The 19,703-nt window shown below is 37.8% G+C and overlaps 2 long non-coding RNA genes across 2 annotated transcripts; both read left to right on the forward strand.

The window, feature by feature from the left end:
• Positions 1-11,073: 11,073 nt before the first annotated feature.
• On the forward strand, positions 11,074-13,394 carry LOC310730063. Its single transcript, XR_014534723.1, has 4 exons — positions 11,074-11,606; positions 11,814-11,851; positions 12,501-12,787; positions 13,118-13,394. It is a non-coding gene; the product is annotated as an uncharacterized lncRNA (long non-coding RNA).
• Positions 13,395-13,888: 494 nt separating this feature from the next.
• On the forward strand, positions 13,889-14,939 carry LOC310730065. Its single transcript, XR_014534724.1, has 4 exons — positions 13,889-14,079; positions 14,270-14,370; positions 14,465-14,554; positions 14,681-14,939. It is a non-coding gene; the product is annotated as an uncharacterized lncRNA (long non-coding RNA).
• The last annotated feature ends 4,764 nt before the right edge of the window (positions 14,940-19,703 follow it).

Genomic DNA, 19,703 nt, shown 5'->3' on the forward strand with positions numbered 1-19,703 from the left:
CTCATGAAATGACCACAGATTTAGAATTTTTGTGCGTTTGTTCCGAGCATTAGTAATTTTTATAATTTTGGGGGATTTGGGGATTGAAATTAAGACAAATTGACTGTTTTGGTGAAAATTCTGCAGGATAGAAACTGCTAAATTATAAATGGTTAATGAAAAAAAGCTTAACAACTGTTTTGGTCGACATTCCCTTCATGATGTCCAGCTTTTCTTGAAACTTTCTTGGTCCTTGTAAGTGTATCTGCAATCAAATCAATTTCTTCTCCTCTGTCAGCCATTGTGGAATAAAAAACAGCTATTGGATCTACACAAATATAATTGAGCTTGTGCAGTTTGCTACAGATGCAGGTTGCAGGTGCACTTCTAAGCATCCAATCAAAACATGTATGCTGTATGGACAAAGAAGAGAGGAGACATGTACAGAGACAGCTGGGTAAAACAACGGGAAAAGAACTACTGGGAAAACTATATAAAAACTGCACAAGTATTAAATATAGCACTGCGCTATGGATGTATTTTATTTTTATTGCTCAAGTACAAGATCTAGTGTCACTTACTTACCATTTAGTGTCCCTTATAAAACTGCAGGCTTTTGTGCCTACAAAAGGATTCTTTAGCAGCATAACGACATAGTTTTAACATAGAGTGTTTGGTGAAATGGGATATTTGTATGCTGTCGTCCCCTCACTCTCACACGTTCACTCAGGTTTGTTGACGGTGGTGTGGTGGGTCGTCTCTTATTCCAAAGATCCCTCATGTTGGTACTTTCTGGTTCTCCCTTTTAGCTATGCTGCCATAGTGAGTCTTGCCGGAGTCCCAACTGCACAGTGACATTAACTTTAATACAACAATAAGGACACATAATAATCCATATCCTTCTCTTCCTGTCACCCCTCCATTCTCTCTCTCTCTCTCTCTCTCTCTCTCTCGGTCGAGATAAACAACGCCTTGGGTGGTCCCATGAAATTCCGAAGTAAAACGAGAGCTTTGAGGATGGATTTGGACTGTAGTTAATGTCAACAGTCTGCTACATTGACTCATGACTACATTTTGCTTCTGATAAACATCACTGCACCCCGCAACATCGTATATCTGCAATAAATGGACATTCGGTGCAACCCAGATGAGGATGGGTTCCCTATTGAGTCTGGTCCTCTCAAGGTTTCTTCCGTTGCCATCTCGGGGAGTTTTTCTTTGCCACAGTCGCCACCGGCTCACTCATCAGGGACAAACTTACTTATCAAGAACATATTCATTTTTTATCACTACATTATCTGTGTAAAGCTGCTTTGAGACAATGTTCATCGTTAAAAGCACTATACAAATAAAAATGAATTGAATTGAATAAATATTTATAAAAATAAAGGAGTTATGCATGGGCAGCAAAACCCAATCTTCTTTGTGGAAAGGTGTTGAAAGAGGTAACAAGCTCAGCATGAAGATCTTTTCCCAACTTGTCATCTACATCACTTCGCCCCAGGTCATATCACAACCAGCCTTTGGCTCCTATTTGCATGAATTCTTGCACACAAAATGGTTAAGATATCTGCATGAATGTGTAGATGTACATGTTCTCCTAATAAAGTGTTCATTCAGAATTAATCAGTCAAATTTCAACCAGGGATCAAAGATTTTGGTTTTCTTATAACATATTATTAAAGGAAAATAGAGCAATTACTAATAAACACTAAGGGTTCAACTGAAGCTGTATTTCTACATTATAATTTTATGTGAAACAAATGAGAAATATTTATAGTGCAATAAAAGTATGACACAAAACATATTAGTATAGAACAGAAAATAGTCATTTATTGATTATTTTTGAGCAAAAAGGAATGTAGTAAAGCTGTCATCTATTTTTAATTGTTTATTACCTACATTAAAGTGTTTCTTACAGATCTAAGTACATCTTACTTTAATAAACACTCACATACTTTCACACACTAATACACCTAGCCTACACATTTAATATACAAATCTGATAACTATGCTAATATATAGGTCCTATATACAAAATACTAATTAAATTTGATAAAAATAGAACAGATTTCTCTAATATACACTCTATTATATAGAGTTTATATACTGTATCTACAGTCAGATCCATAATTATTTAAACAGCAGTGTATTGTATTACAATGTTGTCCACATACTTTTGGTCCTACGTGTGTGAGGTCCAAAATCCAAGTCAAGTACAACAAAAAGAATGAACTCATGATGATATTATTTTAATATGATCCTTCTAGTTAAAAAAACAACAACAATGATTAAATGCTGGAGGACTGACGTGAAATACTTACCAAAGATATTTAAAAAAGACCACCAGAAAGTAGTATTCAAACACTTTTAAAAAATTCTACTTTGGCAATGAGCTCTCTATATCATCCTCATCCTCATCCTCCTCCTCCAATTCCCAAGCAGTTGATGAACTAGACCAAGGAGATATGCTCCTCTCTGAAAAAGTGACATCAACTTCTTCATACACATCATCCTGTTCCTCCACACACTGACTTCTTCTAGAAGAGGCCTCTTCGTTTGTCATCCTCGACATCTGCCTGCTCCATCGTTCTCCTCATCCCGAACCAAAATTCCTCAGTGCTGTAGAAAGCATCTTCAATGGAAATAAAATCCCTAAAAGGAGATGAGCCAGACAAAGGGGATGAGCTCCTTTCCGAAAATGTGAGATTAACCACCTCATACACATCATCGTCTTCCTCCACACATTGGCTTCTTCTGGAAGGGGCCTCTTCATGGTCATCCTCGAACATCTGTCTGCTCCATCTTTCTCCTCATCGCCCACCAAAATTCCTCAGTGCTGGAGGAAGCATCTTCAGTGGGAATAAAATCCCTAAAAGGGGATGAGCTCCTTTCAGAAAATGTGAGATCAACCATCTCATACACATCATCGTCTTCCTCCACACACTAGATTCTTCTGGAAGGGGCCTCTTTATGGTCATTCTCAACATCTGTCTGCTCCATCGTTCTCCTCATCCTGCACCAAAAATCCTCAGTGCTGGAGGAAGCATATTCAATGGGAAAACACTCCCTTGTGATGAGCTCCTCTCTGAAAAAGTGAGATCAACCACCTCGTACACATCATCTTCTTCCCCCATACGCTGCCGTCTAGGTAGGGCTTCTTTGTCATTGTCCTCTTCATTGATCTCCTCAGTGCTGGTGGAAACATATCCACTGGGAATCATCTCCCTTGAAGGGTATAAGCCAGACAAAGGGGATGAGCTCTTCTCCAAAAAAGTCAGATCAACCACCTCATACACATCATCTTCATCCAAAAACTAGTATACAGAAACTCCAGCATCTCAACCTGCATTTAGACGGATGTTCTGTAACCACTAGTTCAACGGTAAAAGACCTGGGAGTTATTTTAGACAGCAACTTGTCTTTCAAATATCATATCAACCAAGTTACAAAAACAGCCTTCTTTCACCTTAGAAATATTTCTAAGTTAAGAAAAATGTTATCTTTATATGATGCAGAAAAGCTCGTCCATGCGTTCATGACCTCCAGAATAGACTACTGTAATGCATTACTAGGTGGATGTCCTGTGTCATTATTAAACAAGCTTCAGTTAGTTCAGAATGCAGCAGCCAGAGTTCTTACTGGATCAAGAAAATATGATCACATAACCCCAATCTTATCATCCCTGCACTGGCTTCCTGTTAAGTTTCGAATAGACTACAAACTATTACTTCTTACTTATAAAGCACTAAATGGTTCGGCTCCCACGTATCTCTCCAGTCTTTTAACACGCTACAATCCGCCACGCTCCCTGAGATCTCAAAACTCTGGACATCTAGTAGTTCCTAGAATAGCAAAGTCCACTGAAGGCGGTAGAGCATTTTCACATTTAGCTCCTAAACTCTGGAATAGTCTTCCTGACAGTGTTCGGGGCTCAGACACACCCACCCAGTTTAAGTGCAGATTAAAAACATTTTTTTTTAGCAAAGCCTACACATAACATCCGTCTCACATCATAACCTTGTGCTCCAGAACATCTGATCACCTGCACTTTCCTTATTAAGACACTTATAGTTTATTTATAGCTCACTGTTAGTGTTAAGATGTTTTTCACACTGTTTCACATACATTCCTTTGTCTGTTCAGTGTCTATAGAATATTTACGATGTTATGTAAGGTAAACAGGGAGTCTTATCTGGGCTCACACATCTCTGGCTAGTATATCCTCTTGTCTAAACAGGAAACAACTTTAGGTCAGCTTTCTCTCCAATGTGTGTATATATATATATATGTTCCGCTGCCTGCAATAAACCGAAGAAGAACATTTGCTGTGTGCTGTGTGATTCTTTCCTGATCAGAAAGGCACTACAGGCATCGCAGGTCGTATGGAGAACCTCTCCAAAAATTAAGTTTTGTTTGGGCATAATAAAAATCTAACACTCACTAAATGTAGAATATTTAGACTGAGGATGAAAACTATTGAAGCTAAGATTAGTTAGCCGGCTAGTTAGCCTAGCTCAGTGGTTCTCAAAGTGTGGGACGCGGCCCTCTAGTGGGGAATAAAGACATGACAGGTGGGGCGCAATGAATGGCAGGATTTATTTATTTATTTGTTCTTCATTAATCTTCATTAATGATTTTCACTATGAATAAAGTTTATACACTCAAAGCATCACAATGTTGTGAAAATATATTCAATGGATAAATTTGTGACATTGACCACAAAAAAACAAACAGGTAATTCAGCGCAAGCAGACAAAAACAAGGTAGATGGTAGGAGCAAAAAAAACAAAGATTCAGGCTTAAAGGAAATATTATTGTGGTTTGTGTTATCTTGTTCCTCTTGCCACATCTTATCTCTAAAGATTTTCAAGTGTTGCTATACTGAAAACTAAATACAGATCTCAGCTCAATATTGAACATGACTTGAGAGTGACATTATCAGGTGTACAACCCCATTGTGAAAAGATGTATGAAATGCATTTGCTCTATTTTGCACAGATTGCAAAGTGACAGAAATGCCAAGTGATAACACAACTACACCTTTATTTTTTCTATTTTACAAAAATACTGATGATGTGAATGAAAACAAATCACTTATCACTCATGGTAATTAATATCTGTGTGATTTGACTGTTTTTTTCCCCAATTCCAATAAAGGGCATGAAATGTATGTATATTTCTTTTCTTAATTCACGTTTTAACCTTTAACACTTTTTAACAAAAGTCTCTTTCATTATATGGGGCATGTTTTCTATTTATGTTTATATTCTACTAAATAATAAGAAGAAGAATAAGAATGACGATGAAAATGGATTCAGCAGGTTCACAGCATAATTCATGACATTTTATTTTTAATTACCGAAAATGCTACAAAAATGTCAAATGATAAATTATAATAGATGCAAACACACAAAGATAAATATTACAAAACTATGTATATATTAACAAAGGTTAATTAACAATAGATATAATCAAGAACAATGATAAAAAATAGTCCTAATTGGGTTTAAAACAACAACCTAATCATAAATAACTATAGATTATAATAGTAGTAAATCCACAAAAATAAACAGTAAAATTAGTGACTTAAAAGGAAGAAATGATTGAAGGAGCAGAACTGGAAGAAACATCAGGTCTGAATGCAGATGAAGGACTGGATGCAGATGAATCACTGGCTGAAGGAGATGGACTTTGACCACCAGGCTGTAAAGACACATATTGTATATTATGCACTTAAACATAATAATGATGATGATAATGACATATGAGGGTCTTTTTAAATTACATGAATCTACATTGGTACATTTATATTAGGTTTGGCTGCTGAATTGTTGCTGAAGGATTCACCAAACCGTGACTTTGTAAACTGAAAGCAAGAGGCGACAGAACAGACTGACATTTATGTAAAATCATACATGTGCTGAAAATGTAAAGATCTGATTTCTCTTTTGAAGAAAACACAAATAATCTTCTATCCAATAAAAGACAATATGGCTATAAAATATGAAAATAAATGAGCAGTGATAATGTAAGCGCAGGCTGTATAATGGTGGGGGTGGAGGTAGAGGGCGCTACAGCAGTAGGAATGGAGTAAAGCAGGTGGAACACTTGCAGCAGGTGGAACACTTACGACCTGGTAAAAGAACAATAAAGTGTGGGGAAAACAGGATTTATTCACCTTTCAGTCTTGGTATTTTTTACAGATCTAAATAAGAAGAAACATTGCAAAATCTAACATTCACACATTAATATGTTTAATCCACAATCATCTCTGTACACTAGTGAGAGTCTGAGGGCAGAAGTGAAGATATGAAGATCTATAAATATAACACTTTACATCAAAATTAGTAATAAATGGTCTCATAAGGGCAAAATTTTAAGGCAATTAAAAAAAGGAAAGAAATCTATTGTAGTTTTTTTTTCTTGCTTGCCATGTTGTATATGAGTTACGCAGGTCATAAATAAAAACTGTGCCTAAAATTTTTAATCTAAAAAAAAAAAAAAAAAAAAGCCTTTTACAATGATCTCATATTAAACCAAACAACTGGATGAGACATGGGAGTAGAAAAAGCAAACATTGTTATATATGATTAGGGATGTAAACATCACTTTATTGAGCTCCTGTAAATAAAAATAAATATTGCATATTGCAATAACTATTTCTGCATCCCACAGCAAAGGACATTTAAAGCACATGAGTTTGGTCACAAATATAGTTGTGCAGGTCCACAGTGACGTGACATGAAAGAGATGATTACCTTAAAGTCTAAAATGAACATTTTAGGAGGGTGAAATCCACAAAGACGTTTCTGTGGTCCACCGAAAAGTTACGACTGGCCGTGGACCTGCATTGGACATGTCTCAATCTGTACAAATAAAGAATTTTAGGTTATGGTAAATGTGTTTAAACATTTTCTCTAATAAATCTGTGTCAGCACAAACCCTATGAAACAGATCAAACCATCCTCTACCGCCGCAGACGAGACGTCTACGCATCGTCCTCTACCGCCGCAGACGAGACGTCCACGCATCGTCCTCTACCGCTGCAGACGAGACGTCCACGCATCGTTCCCTTAAGCCTTGTGTGACCTTTTAGACATGTCTGAGACATTTGAAACATGTTTTTGCTTAAAAAGATCTTTCTGAACCTTTTCAATTTTGTAGAAAGCACAAGACGAATCATGTTCCCTAAAGAGGTAATGTGAGTTCAAATGGACTTCCTCCTCGTCCCAGCAAAACAACTTTCACCTCAAGTAAACCAGATTATGTTTTTTTTCAACGTTTCTTCTATGCATGAAACACTTCTGTACATTGTTCACGTCACACAGTAAAGACTTAACAATAAAACACTATCACACATTGATGAAACGCTGTGAGCAGGATTCCAACCTGCGTGGGAAAACCCAATTGGATTTCAAGTCTAGCGCCTTCACCTCTCTGCAATCACAGCAGCAGGTATTGACTTTTGTAAACCCTGAGCTTTTCAACAGGAACGTAACTACACGTGTCAGCGTGTTAAAAACCTCACTTTTGTGGAACAGGACAGCGAGCTTTCAGTCGGAACATCAAACATCATTTTGGCAAACACTTTCCAAACTGCACTGACTCAAGAACAAACCCTCGAAGCATTTTTCCCAGATGCACCACCTAAAAAAAAAAAAAAAAAAAAATTTCAAATTCTGAAAGCAATCTCAACTATTTTTTGGCAGTCGGGCAGCGTCACCTCCTCTGTAGTGCCAGAAAGCTTCACACATTAAAAAATAAAATGTGCTACAATCAATAAAATCACATGATATTAAACTGAGCCTCCAAACCCTGGAGAGAACTCTGTCTAACAATCATCTCTGGAGGAGACGGAACAGGACAGATGAAGCAGAAGAGCCTCGTTCACACACCAACAGCTTTAAACTTCAGACCCACAACATGGTTACCGGTGGAGGAACCAAAAATGTTGGATGTTTACGAGCAATAAAGTTGGATGTTTACGAGTTAATAAAGAGTTTATTTATGATTTTTCTATTTATATATTTGTATTTTGATGTGATATGCCAATAATAAATGCATTTGATGGGTTTAGTTTTCACAGACTAATAAAATAATAGTATATATCATAACACTAAATATAGTGTTTGTGTGTGTGTGTGTGTGTGTGTGTGTGTGTGTGTGTTTTGTTGTTAATGTAGTGTCCTTGTAAATCTGGACTTCACTCACAGATGCTGAAGGAGCTTTAAAATTATGCTGGTTTCTCCTCCACAGCTGGAACTTGAGCTGCTTTTTCTACTCCCATGTCTCATTCAGTTGTTTGGTTTAATATGAGATCATTGTAAAAGGCTTTTTTTTTTTTTTAGATTAAAAATTTTAGGCACAGTTTTTATTTATGACCTGCGTAACTCATATAAAACATGGCAAGCAAGAAAAAAAAAAATACAATAGATTTCTTTCCTTTTTTTAATTGCCTTAAAATTTTGCCCTTATGAGACCATTTATTACTAATTTTGATGTAAAGTGTGTTATATTTATAGATCTTCATATCTTCACTTCTGCCCTCAGACTCTCACTAGTGTACAGAGATGATTGTGGATTAAACATATTAATGTGTGAATGTTAGATTTTGCAATGTTTCTTCTTATTTAGATCTGTAAAAAATACCAAGACTGAAAGGTGAATAAATCCTGTTTTCCCCACACTTTATTGTTCTTTTACCAGGTCGTAAGTGTTCCACCTGCTGCAAGTGTTCCACCTGCTTTACTCCATTCCTACTGCTGTAGCGCCCCCTACCTCCACCCCCACCATTATACAGCCTGCACTTACATTATCACTTATTAGGGCTGCAACAACTAATCGATAAAATCGATAATAATCAATAATGAAATTGGTTGTAAGCGAATGCCGTTATTCTCATCATGTGAAAATGGTGTAGTTTAATGAAGTGTAAACTGTTTGTTTGTAACTTCTGGACAGTCGCACTGGATCTGTTCTGTCGTGACTCACGAGCATCAGGTTGCGCAATCGACTCGATCACGACATCGTGATGGATTCAATTAAAAAGCTGCGAACAAACACTAAACCTGAAAGCAGCATTTGTACACCAATGCATTTTTTTTTTCATTAAGTCTGTTAACTTGCTGCTTTTCTCTCTTTCTTTCTCTTTTTATAGCATTTGTCTACAACAGTAACTTATCTGTTTTCAAACGTGATTTACTGCAGCTTCACTACTCTTCACTGCAGATTCACTGCAGGTTCAAATGCTTGTTTTCAATGTTTGTATATTTCATTTATCATTTCATTATATACAAAATTTAATAAATTACATAATCTAGATGTTTATATCTTCACAACTGAACAAAATTACTTTTTTTAACAAAAATTGTCAAAACAATATTGTATTATATTTTATACTGATTTTTAAGTATGGTTGTCAACTTGCCATCTGTAAAAATACAATACAAATGTTGATTTACACAAATTGCTTCATCTTTCATATTTAAATGATTTATTTAAATATTTTTTTACAGAATGAAGAAACCCAGCATGAGTAAATGTGTTTAAGCTAAATCCCTCATGCACTCGTCAACAAACAGCTACTATAAGCTTTAAAATGTCTAAATTAAACATAGGTAAACTCAATATGTGACTTTTGCATTTGTTTAAAGTACATTTTTATACATAAATACCCTAATTGGATTGATTATCAAAATAGCTAGTTGCAATATTTATAATTATTATAATTACAATTATTATTGAGAAACAAATCAGTCAATAATGGTGTAGAAGACATTATCATTAGCCTCATGCTAACCGGGTTTGCTAGCGCTGTGTTTGTGTTAGCTAGTTTCTTAGAATAGTTGATCAACAATTGACCAAAAAGACATTCTACTATTCTACTAAGAATACATTCTATTATTCTTTATTAAGATATTTATAATTTATTTAAAGCTCACTAAATGTTGAAAATTTAAACTAAGGATGAAACCTATTAAAGCTAAGATTAGTTAACCGGCTAGTTAGCCTAGCTCAGTGGTTTTCAAAGTGTGGGACTCGGTGTTGCAAAGAGAATAAAACAAAAAAAAGCCTAGAAAGTCACCGTTCCAGGGGTCTTACAGTTTCTCCATCCCGGCAGGGGGTCTTCATCCTCCACCTGGAACACATAGTTTCTCCAGTAGTGATGTCCGGTTCGTGAACGAATCGTTCATTTGAACTGGTACTTTTTAGTGAACCGGTCGAACCGGTTCACCAAATCGAACTGAATCGTTCAAAACAGTTCGCGTCTCAAATCAGCACTAAATCAACAAAATTACCCAAGTTACTTACTTTTGAATGTGTAGGACCGTCTATCCGACTTAAAATAAATCAATATCCCTGAGAATGGGGTTCTTCTCTAGTTTCTCCAACAGTACACACATTAAACTGAAACATGCTGCTAAACAAGTGATCATCACTGAGCATGCGCATACCTGCCGATTCCGAGCAGCACACATACTGCTGCTCTCGAATCGCCAGTACTGTATTCGTTGGTATCAGTAATTTGGACACGTCCGACATACTACTGATACCAACGAATTGTTGATACTGAGCATGCGCGACCTACCGAGCAGTACGCGTGCTGTCTGACATTAATACACACACACACACACACACACACACACTTTTTGGACTCCGAGTCGTGCGTTCAACATACTGTAAAGGCTGGTGCTGCGCTGCTGATATATGAGCACAGGTGAACTGAGGACTTAAATGAAAAGTAAGTTTATTTACTAACAACTTAAAACATCAACGTTTTGCACAACAGTGGCTGTATTGGGTGTTTTAGTGCAAAACGTAAATGTAAGGAACATTTCTAAGATGATGATGATGATGATGATTTAATTTAAACAGATAAGCTATATGCCCTCATGCAATAGACATGACTTTATTTAAATGTGTTTAGTGTGTATGTTCATCCGCCGAGATGATATTTGGATATGCATGACGTCATGACGTAAGGACGTAAAAGAACTGGTGAACCGGTTTTTTGAACCGGTTCTTTGAAACGAACTGTCCGAAACAACTGATTCGCAAAAAAGAATCGGACTTCCCATCACTATTCTCCAGGAGATCCTTACTAATGATTCAGAGTAGTGATGAGTCGGTTATGAACGATTCCTTTATGCTGAACGAGTCTTTAATGTGACTCAGAAGAACGATTAGTCTCAAAGAGTGATTCGTTAATTTCTACTGGACGCGCGTGAGCAGAGCATCGCAAAATCTCCCTAGGTTATGTAGAGGAACTCAAAAAAGATTCGTTCATTTTTATGAGTGCGATTCAAAGAACCGAGTCACTAAAATGATCCGATCTTCCCATCACTTTTACAGCGACGGCGCGTTGATCCGAGAAGCTCCGCCTCTCTGGTAGCGTCCGCATCCCTGATTAGTGCAGCAATTCTCCATTACGCACCAATCAATAGAGACCAAAACAGAAGTACACGCCCCAAAGCCATGCCCCGTTTCCATGGAAACCAGTACACAAACAATCTCTTTCTGGCGACAGGACAATCAAGAGCGCTTGTGGATAATTTTCGAAATATATAATTACAACACACTTTATATACAGAACGTTTGAAGATGCAGGAAACCAACACAAACAAGTAAGTTTCTATTACTGTTTTTACTTTATTTATACTGATTATTTTCCTGTAATATCACATTCCTTAAGTATTATCTATACTGTAGAAGTGTCTGTGTCATGTGAATTGATCACATTTGATCCATGTAATTCTCTGTAAACACAATTAACAAGAGATAAACTGCACATGAACATCTAGTGTTCTATCTGAATCTTTTCTTTTCCACAGAAATGCCGGTATTAAAAACCAGCTTCAGGCACTTAAAGGTGGGTAGAGTTTTGATGCTTCTGCCTTCAGTGTGTAAGACAGTATAAGCACATTATTACTGCATGATACACTTTCATTAAATAAACATATAATGTGATTCGTGTGATCTGAGCACATTTTCATTTCATTTTGTAAATGATTTTACAGACACAAACACCTGCATTGACTCTGTAATAAAGTGGTTATTGTCATTACAGGGATAAAGAGTTCCTTCACTCACATTGGGAATGAGTAGAAAGCTGACAAATGTATTTAAATTTGACATGTAAATTATTTTCTAGAAGATATACAATTTGATCTCAGCATAAACCTAGTATGTACATCCCACTCCAAAAGTATTGGAACAACAAGGTTAAATTGTTGGTTTGTTTGTTAAATAAAGAAAGAGTTGCCAATTTAAACATCCTAATGAACCTAAATGTGTAACAGTCAGGAGTTTGAGTCTGGAAAACAGAGACCTGACAGTTTCCTGGACAGTTTTATAAAATACGGTGGAAAGTAAAATTATTTTGGACTCAAATTTAACAATGTGTGTGTGTGTGTGTGTATGTGTGTGTGTGTGTGTGTGTGTGTGTGTGTGTGTGTGTGTGTGTGTGTGTGTGTGTGTGTGTGTGTGTGTGTGTGTGTGTGTGTGTGTGTGACTGTCAGTTGTCAAATCTCCTCTTCCAGGAAATCAAACCCAGACAAACCTGAGAACAAAGACAGCTGCATCAGACATGCCACCACCCAGTGCTGCTAAAAAGCCTCGACTTGATGCTGCACTACACAAACACACAAAACAATCCCCAATCACTAGTGCATTAAAAACACTGCAGGATTCCTGCTATGATGTTTTATCTTCAAACATGATTGATGCACTACTCAAAGGAAAATGTGAACTTCCTTCTCTGACAGATGAAGAAAAATCTGTCATTTCCAAGTTTTGTGTAAACGAGGTCAGTTATTATCTGTGTTTTATTTAGTGTTCATTCAATTAAAACGCATGCATTTTATTTAGTGTGCATGCAATTCTTTAGCTGTGGATTTGAGTTTTCTCATTTTTAATAGTCAATCCATAATTCACTGGTCCTGATGTTCTGAAATTAAACAGTAGATATGATTTGTCATGTAAAAATGTTTACACCAGGTTTTGGTTCATGCAAAGTCTAGTAGTTTTCCTAAACCTAATCTACAGTCAAGTTTTAACTCCCTAATATTTATTTTTAAATACATGACGAATACATTTAGTTGGATGTTGGTTGATCTTTTTCTTCTGTCTCATTTAGTCGTTAGCAGAGGCGTTTCTGAAAGTGGTTTTGGACAAGATCAAGGCGGAAAAAGAGTCTATGGGACATGAACTCCTGCAGTCTCTCTGTAGGGTTTATGTGGGCGTGTGTCAAAAGAGAGGAGACTCTCATAAAGCACATGCCCTCGCCTACAGATTTCTTAAAGAAGGTGAGATTATATTGACATTTCGTTATATGTTTACTAAAAATGATCCAGACAGTGATATAATGAAGCCAATTGTGTAATGATTTTGATTATGTATTTGTTTCTTTTGCAGTGTATTTTAAATCTGTGGTATCATTTTGTTTCATTTTGTTTCAAAATGATTAGATCCGTGCAATAAACATGCAAGCTAATAAATCTGTGTTTTATAATATACTAATAAAGAAAGTGATATAGAACCATGTGACACTGTGTTCACCACTAAATAAACAAACTAACTTTGTGCCTCAAATTACATACTCATGTATTATTCTAGAGCAGTATTTACCCCTGCTACTGTCTGATACATAAACCCTTTAGTAACGTGTGCTATTTTGCATGTGTATTTAAAATCTTGGAGTCATTCAGAGGGCATTTTATAGGACTCCTCCTTAGATAAGAGTAATAAATGGAGATTATAAAAAGAGCAGAATGCACAGTTACAGCTCTACCTCAGTATTTCTATCATCTGCACTTGTGATTGGTTGTGACCTTTCAGTTATGATCATATTATTGTGAACATTGTTTTATTAATCTGGTTTTTAAATAAAAGATGTATTTTCTGCCAGGAGCCTCCAGAAAGCACCTACAGAACCATCACCAGCACACTGAAGGCTCTTCTGAAAGACAAAAGTCTGACATTCCAGAAGAGCAGTTGGTATGGTGATGATCTCTGTCCTGCTGCCTGGGACTACATATTCAGCCTGGACCTTCTCTGTGCACAACTGGGCTGGATTTGGACCGTCTCCCATGTTATACGGTACTGAATATTCCTAATCTTTCTAGTTTTTAAACATTTAATAAATTGCAAACCAGCAAATGTGAGATTCATGAGACAGTGTGTGTCCCAAATACTGGAAATTTTCCATTCTTCTTGCATAAACCTACAATTGATGGTATTCTCTTACTGCCACAACAACACTTAATATGTCCAATTTTTTATTTATCAGAAAAAGTGTTTGGCTCATTTTAAAAACTTGGCTGTTGCAAACACAAACAGAGGAAACACAGTTCAGAAACGTCTCTGTAGCAGCAATTTTCAGGCTACTTGGTAAGTTTCCTGTAAATCCTGTATTAGAGCATTATCTCACATTATTTCTGGATTCTTCTGTTTTTCACTCATGTTCTTTGGCCATCTCAAACAGGGCGACTTGGCCAACAAGGCCTTAAGGAGAACCTGGCAGCATCAGTCGAGGATCTGGTGAAAGGCATAACTGAGTTCGGGTAACAAAAAGGTATCACTAAAGAATCAAATAAACAAGTCCTTTATCAATATTTATCTTCATTCTCTGATTTTTAGTTCTCTATCAACATGAAAGTGCTTCAGCAAGTCCTAATTGTATGATGGATTTTGTGTGCAGATTTGCCATGCGAGGTGCAGCTCGCAGTGGTTTATGCCACTCATTATCTGGCACCCAGCAACCCCAAAGTCGCTCTAAAAGCTTTGAAATCATGGAAGAAAGATCTCACAAAGCCCGTTTCTTCAGCCGTCACCAAGTGCCTTTACCAGATCAGCTTTCTTTGTTCTCACCTAAAGCCAAAAAAAATAATCACATTAAATAATGTTTAATAGAAAAATGTTTTTCTATTCTTGTACATAATTAAATAAAATACAAAATAGATCTGCACAGTGTTATTAATTGTCTTATTTTCAGTGGCGGGTCATGCATTTCACACCCAATCATCTGCCTTTAGTCCCAATCATCCTCTTAATAACATCAATATGATGCCACAGCTGTAAAAACCATCATTATTATACAGCATATAATACATGCAGTATAACAGAGCGCATACAGATTCTTGTGCATTTTTCTTACATTACAGTTTTCCTGGTGTTAATTAAGTCAATTAAGTCAAATTGTGTGTTTTTGTACAAATTCCACAAAGAAAATGCAAAAGTATAAGTGGCTCAAAAAACTTAACAACTGTTGTGAACTGTTTGGGTTGACCTTTATATAATGTCCTTTATACTGAAAAAACTTTCAAAATGAACGCGTTAATAACACGTGTAGTTCAAAATTTGCTTTCTAGTTTTATTAATCAGAGAAAAGAGACAGAGAATCGACATGAGAATAAAGATAGACAATATTATTTACCTCTGCAGAAGTAAATAGACGCTCCATAGTCAGACAATGCTGCACTGAGCCCAAGCGCGCCGATCAAACCCTTCTACATGTTTTTATGCTGTTATTCAACCTTCGAGATCACACCACCATTACGACATTGCATTATAATCAATTGTTTTCAATTACGACATTGCATTATAATCAATTGTTTTCAATCGCTGTTTAAGACAATATTAATTCTCTTATTATGACCTTGCAATATTATACTGATTGGTTTGTTCCATAATAATACTAATCATTTGTTTCCCGTGCTGTTCCAGTTCACTTCTCCCTAGTGACGCATTTTGCACACAGATGTTTCCCCATTCTGTACAAAAAGATAATCTTTTATCTTTCTCTGTTTTGCTTAGCTGAGAACACAGTGCCCGGTCGAGAGAATGTGCTTCAGACATGCTGTCTTGATCACATTCTCAGTTTCAGCTTTGGAAAAACCTCATACATACATTGATTATAACAAAATACAAATACATTAATATTATAATATTAATGTAAAATTTTCATATTACATTCCACCCCTTTGTCATTTATGACAACCAAACCTTATAACATAAAAACCCTTATTTATCACAACAAGAATATAGGTCTTCTGTTTAAGATTTTCCCTATTTCTTTCATTCCAAAAGGTTTTACGCATAATGTTCCTTCTCGCTATCATCTTCTATGATAACCTGAGTGTCGTCACTTGGTTCAGTTAGAGTAAGGGCTAATAAGCGGGTACTTACAGATGATGATATACATGCCCGTACTGCTGTAGTAATGCAAGGCATAATACATGGAAAAATGAAAACCAACAACAATAAAGTAATAACAACTGGAGCCCTATTTGTTATGGCCCAATAAACCCACCCCGATAATCCTTGTAACCAGGCGTCCCAAGAGGAGGAAATGTCATGTGGTGTGGCTATTGCGGATTTCATATGTTGTAATAAATCTGATACATTTGCTAAAACATCCGGCAAGCTGAAACAACAGGATGTTCCCAACATTTTGCATACCCCACCTTTCTCCGCAGTTAACATATCTAAAACCAACCTAATTTGAATAACTGCTTCTTTGATAGTATGTAGTTCTGCTAATATCTCAAATAGCGCTTCCTCTGTTTCGTTGGCCAACCTTAACACTTGCCAGGCAAGCTCATTTATCTTTAACAGGGCTGCCCCCTCCCAAGACTAATGACCACCCTGTCATCGCCCCACGGCTAGTTCAGGGGTCCCATAGTTTAGTACCCGTTTTTCTTCAGTTGACAGGTCCTGTGCTACATATACAGTTGTGCCTACACTTAACAACGCCAGGTAACAGCTCCCTGTAAAATTTTCAGGGATGAAGTGATAGGCATTTTGACCGCACACCCACACTGAGTGGAGTCCATATCGTTCTTGTCGAATGGGCAGGTGTAGTTCTGACCGTTGGGACCTATACAAGAAATGTTATTCATTTGAATGGTTGTATGACAGGTAGACCAACCTACTTCGATAGTATCTTCGCTTAAGTTCTGCCTATCAGGGGAGTGTTGACAAATACGTTTCAGCCACTTCTGGTCTCACGTGCCATTTTCACTCTACCTTATGGGTACTATAATTGGCCATTGGGTGTGAGCTATGGGTAGTAGATGGGCACGTGTTGTTCTTCTCTAAGGTGACATTCTTTGCTATAGCATTTGCTAGTCGTAACAATTTGTGCATGGCACATGGAATATATCCTGCTAATTCGTTTTCCTGAGATCGTTTCAAAGGGTCAGCCTTCATTAATCGACTAAGTTCTTGACACCACCAACATTCTTGATCTATTCCTAAGGCTTGTTTTTGTAATACTGAGAGCATGCATGCGCGATTTCCCTCGCATTGTAAACGAGCAGGTACTATATCCTCTGCAGGTAATAGTAGTGTTTTCTCAAACCATGCCTGTTCTTGTTCCTCTATTGTTCTTTCAGCAAACATGTCCGTTAATGTTGGAGTGGTCGGGGTCAAAACATTTATCTGGATTGATTGTAATGTGTCTGCACCGCTAGTCCACCAACCACAATAATAACGACCCTCGTCTTCCTTTGTGACATTATGGAAGCTTACTGTTATTTTGACTTTCCTGTTTTCTAATTTCGTAGTAACAGTCAATAGTTGTTTCATTTCGTTAGTGAGTTGGAGACCTGCCCTTATTGCTACAGCATTTCCCCCTAACACGTCGCTCCAACTACAAGGGTCTTTGCAAAAGTACATAGCGGTACCCCATTCATAACGAGATTGCTCAGTATTGGATTGTGGTCCTGCTTCCCCTATGGGGTCACAGGTAAATTTTGCAGAGCGACCTTCTACAAATTCTATTGTTATTCCCGCTTTTGCTTCTGTTAGAGCTAGTTCTTTTGCCCTTACTAAAAAGATAAGAGCTATGCTAATTACCGGGATACATAGCAGTTGCATATTGCCACCTGTTTATTCGCCCCCACAAATCTGGTTGTATAGATTCAAACACAAGCAGTCCTTGTCTCCACAAGAACAAAGGCCGTAGATGATGTTGTGTCAATATGTAGATAATGGTTCGCCCTGCTCCGTATATCTGTCCTTGGCGTAGTTCGTGATATTCGCCTTGTGCTCGAGTGAAAACTACCGCGAAGACAGATGCGTCTGTGGCACAGAGTGTTTCCGCTCTATTCCACCTAGGATCTCTCACGTTGTTGTGTTGAGCTATTTGGCAACGCCACCGTTGCGGGAGATTTTCAGGTCCTGGATGTTCTGGTCCTCTGGGGATACGTCTTCCCCTGTTGGCGCCGGGACAATTCTGCAGTGCTGCGTGTGAATCCACGGTACCTTCTCTGCTACTTTCACTGCGGTGTGTGTTATCAGCAACACCTGGAACGGACCCTGCCACCGTCGCTGATTCCAATGGCGGAAATCTTTGATGACCACGTAGTCGCCAGGCTTGATCGGGTGTAGAGGACCTTCTGCCCCTTTCCCTGCTGCCGTTTTCACCTGTTTGGAGAAGGAACATAACACCTTATCTAGTCCAATACAATATGACATAAAATCATGTTCACACATTGTAGAGTCAGGCAATATTGCAGCTCTGGGTTCCCAGCCCATGTGTGGAGGCCTTCCAAATTAAATTTCGAAAGGTGATAATTTCAACTTTCTTCTTTCTTTCATTCTCTTGTACATCAAAACAATTGGCAGAGCTTTTGGCCATGGAAGATTAGTTTCTTCGCATATTTTAGCTAGTTTTTGTTTTATTGTTTGGTTTTCTCTTTCCACAGCCCCTGCAGACTGTGGGTGATATGAACAGTGATGTTTCCATGATGTTTGGAGGAACGTTTCCACTGCTTTTATTGCCTCATTCACGAAATGGGATACGTTATCGCTAGAAATTTTTGCAGGGATTCCCCATCGTAGTATTATTTCTGTTAGTAGCAATTTTGCCACCCCTTGTGCGTCTGCCTTAGCGGTGGGGAGTACTTTTACCCAGTTTGAGAACATGTCTACAGCGACTATGCAGTATTTTTTCCCCATGGACGGTGTTAATTCGATGTAATCGACCATGAGATATTCAAATGGTTTAGACGGGCTGGGATGCCCTGCTTGCTGTACTCTCTGACCCTGTGATATGTTATTTTTTTGACAGGTTTGACATTGGGCTGTGTAGTACTGTGCTGCTGCTGTAAACCCTTTTGTGAACCAATTTTTTCTAACTGCATCCATCATTCCCCCTGTTGACACATGATCCAATCCATGTGTTAATTTACAGAACGTTACAAAAAAATGTGAGGGAAGGCACGGGCGGCCGTCAAGGGAGCGCCAGACGTTAGAGGTCAGAGTGCAACCAGCGGTTTGCCAGAGACGTTTGTCAGAGGCGGAAGCCAAAACCAGCACGCCTGTTACCTGTGGAAATGTAGTCTGTGTGAGAAGTATGCGCTGCGCATTTGCAGACTGCGATCTCAGATGGTGAGAGAAGCGAATCCAGTAAATCTTTTACTAGAGAATGAATTAAGATTGGCTTACCGTCTGCCTTCATAAATTTCCTGTGTTTCCACAAAGCTCCGAAATCATGTACTACCCCGAAAGCGTAACGGGAGTCTGTGTAAATGGTAACCCGCTTACCCTTAGCCAAAGCACAAGCTTTCGAGAGCGCCACTAATTCTGCCACCTGTGCAGAGTATGAGGAAGGCAGTGGTTCTTGAAAAAGGATGTCATTCAATGTTACTACGGCACACCCAACTTTATTGACGCCCAATGCATCTTTGCTGGATGAACCGTGTACAAACAATATGAGA

This window comes from Silurus aristotelis, assembly GCF_946808225.1.
Source record: "Silurus aristotelis genome assembly, chromosome: 8".
In the NCBI taxonomy this organism is placed as follows: domain Eukaryota; kingdom Metazoa; phylum Chordata; class Actinopteri; order Siluriformes; family Siluridae; genus Silurus; species Silurus aristotelis.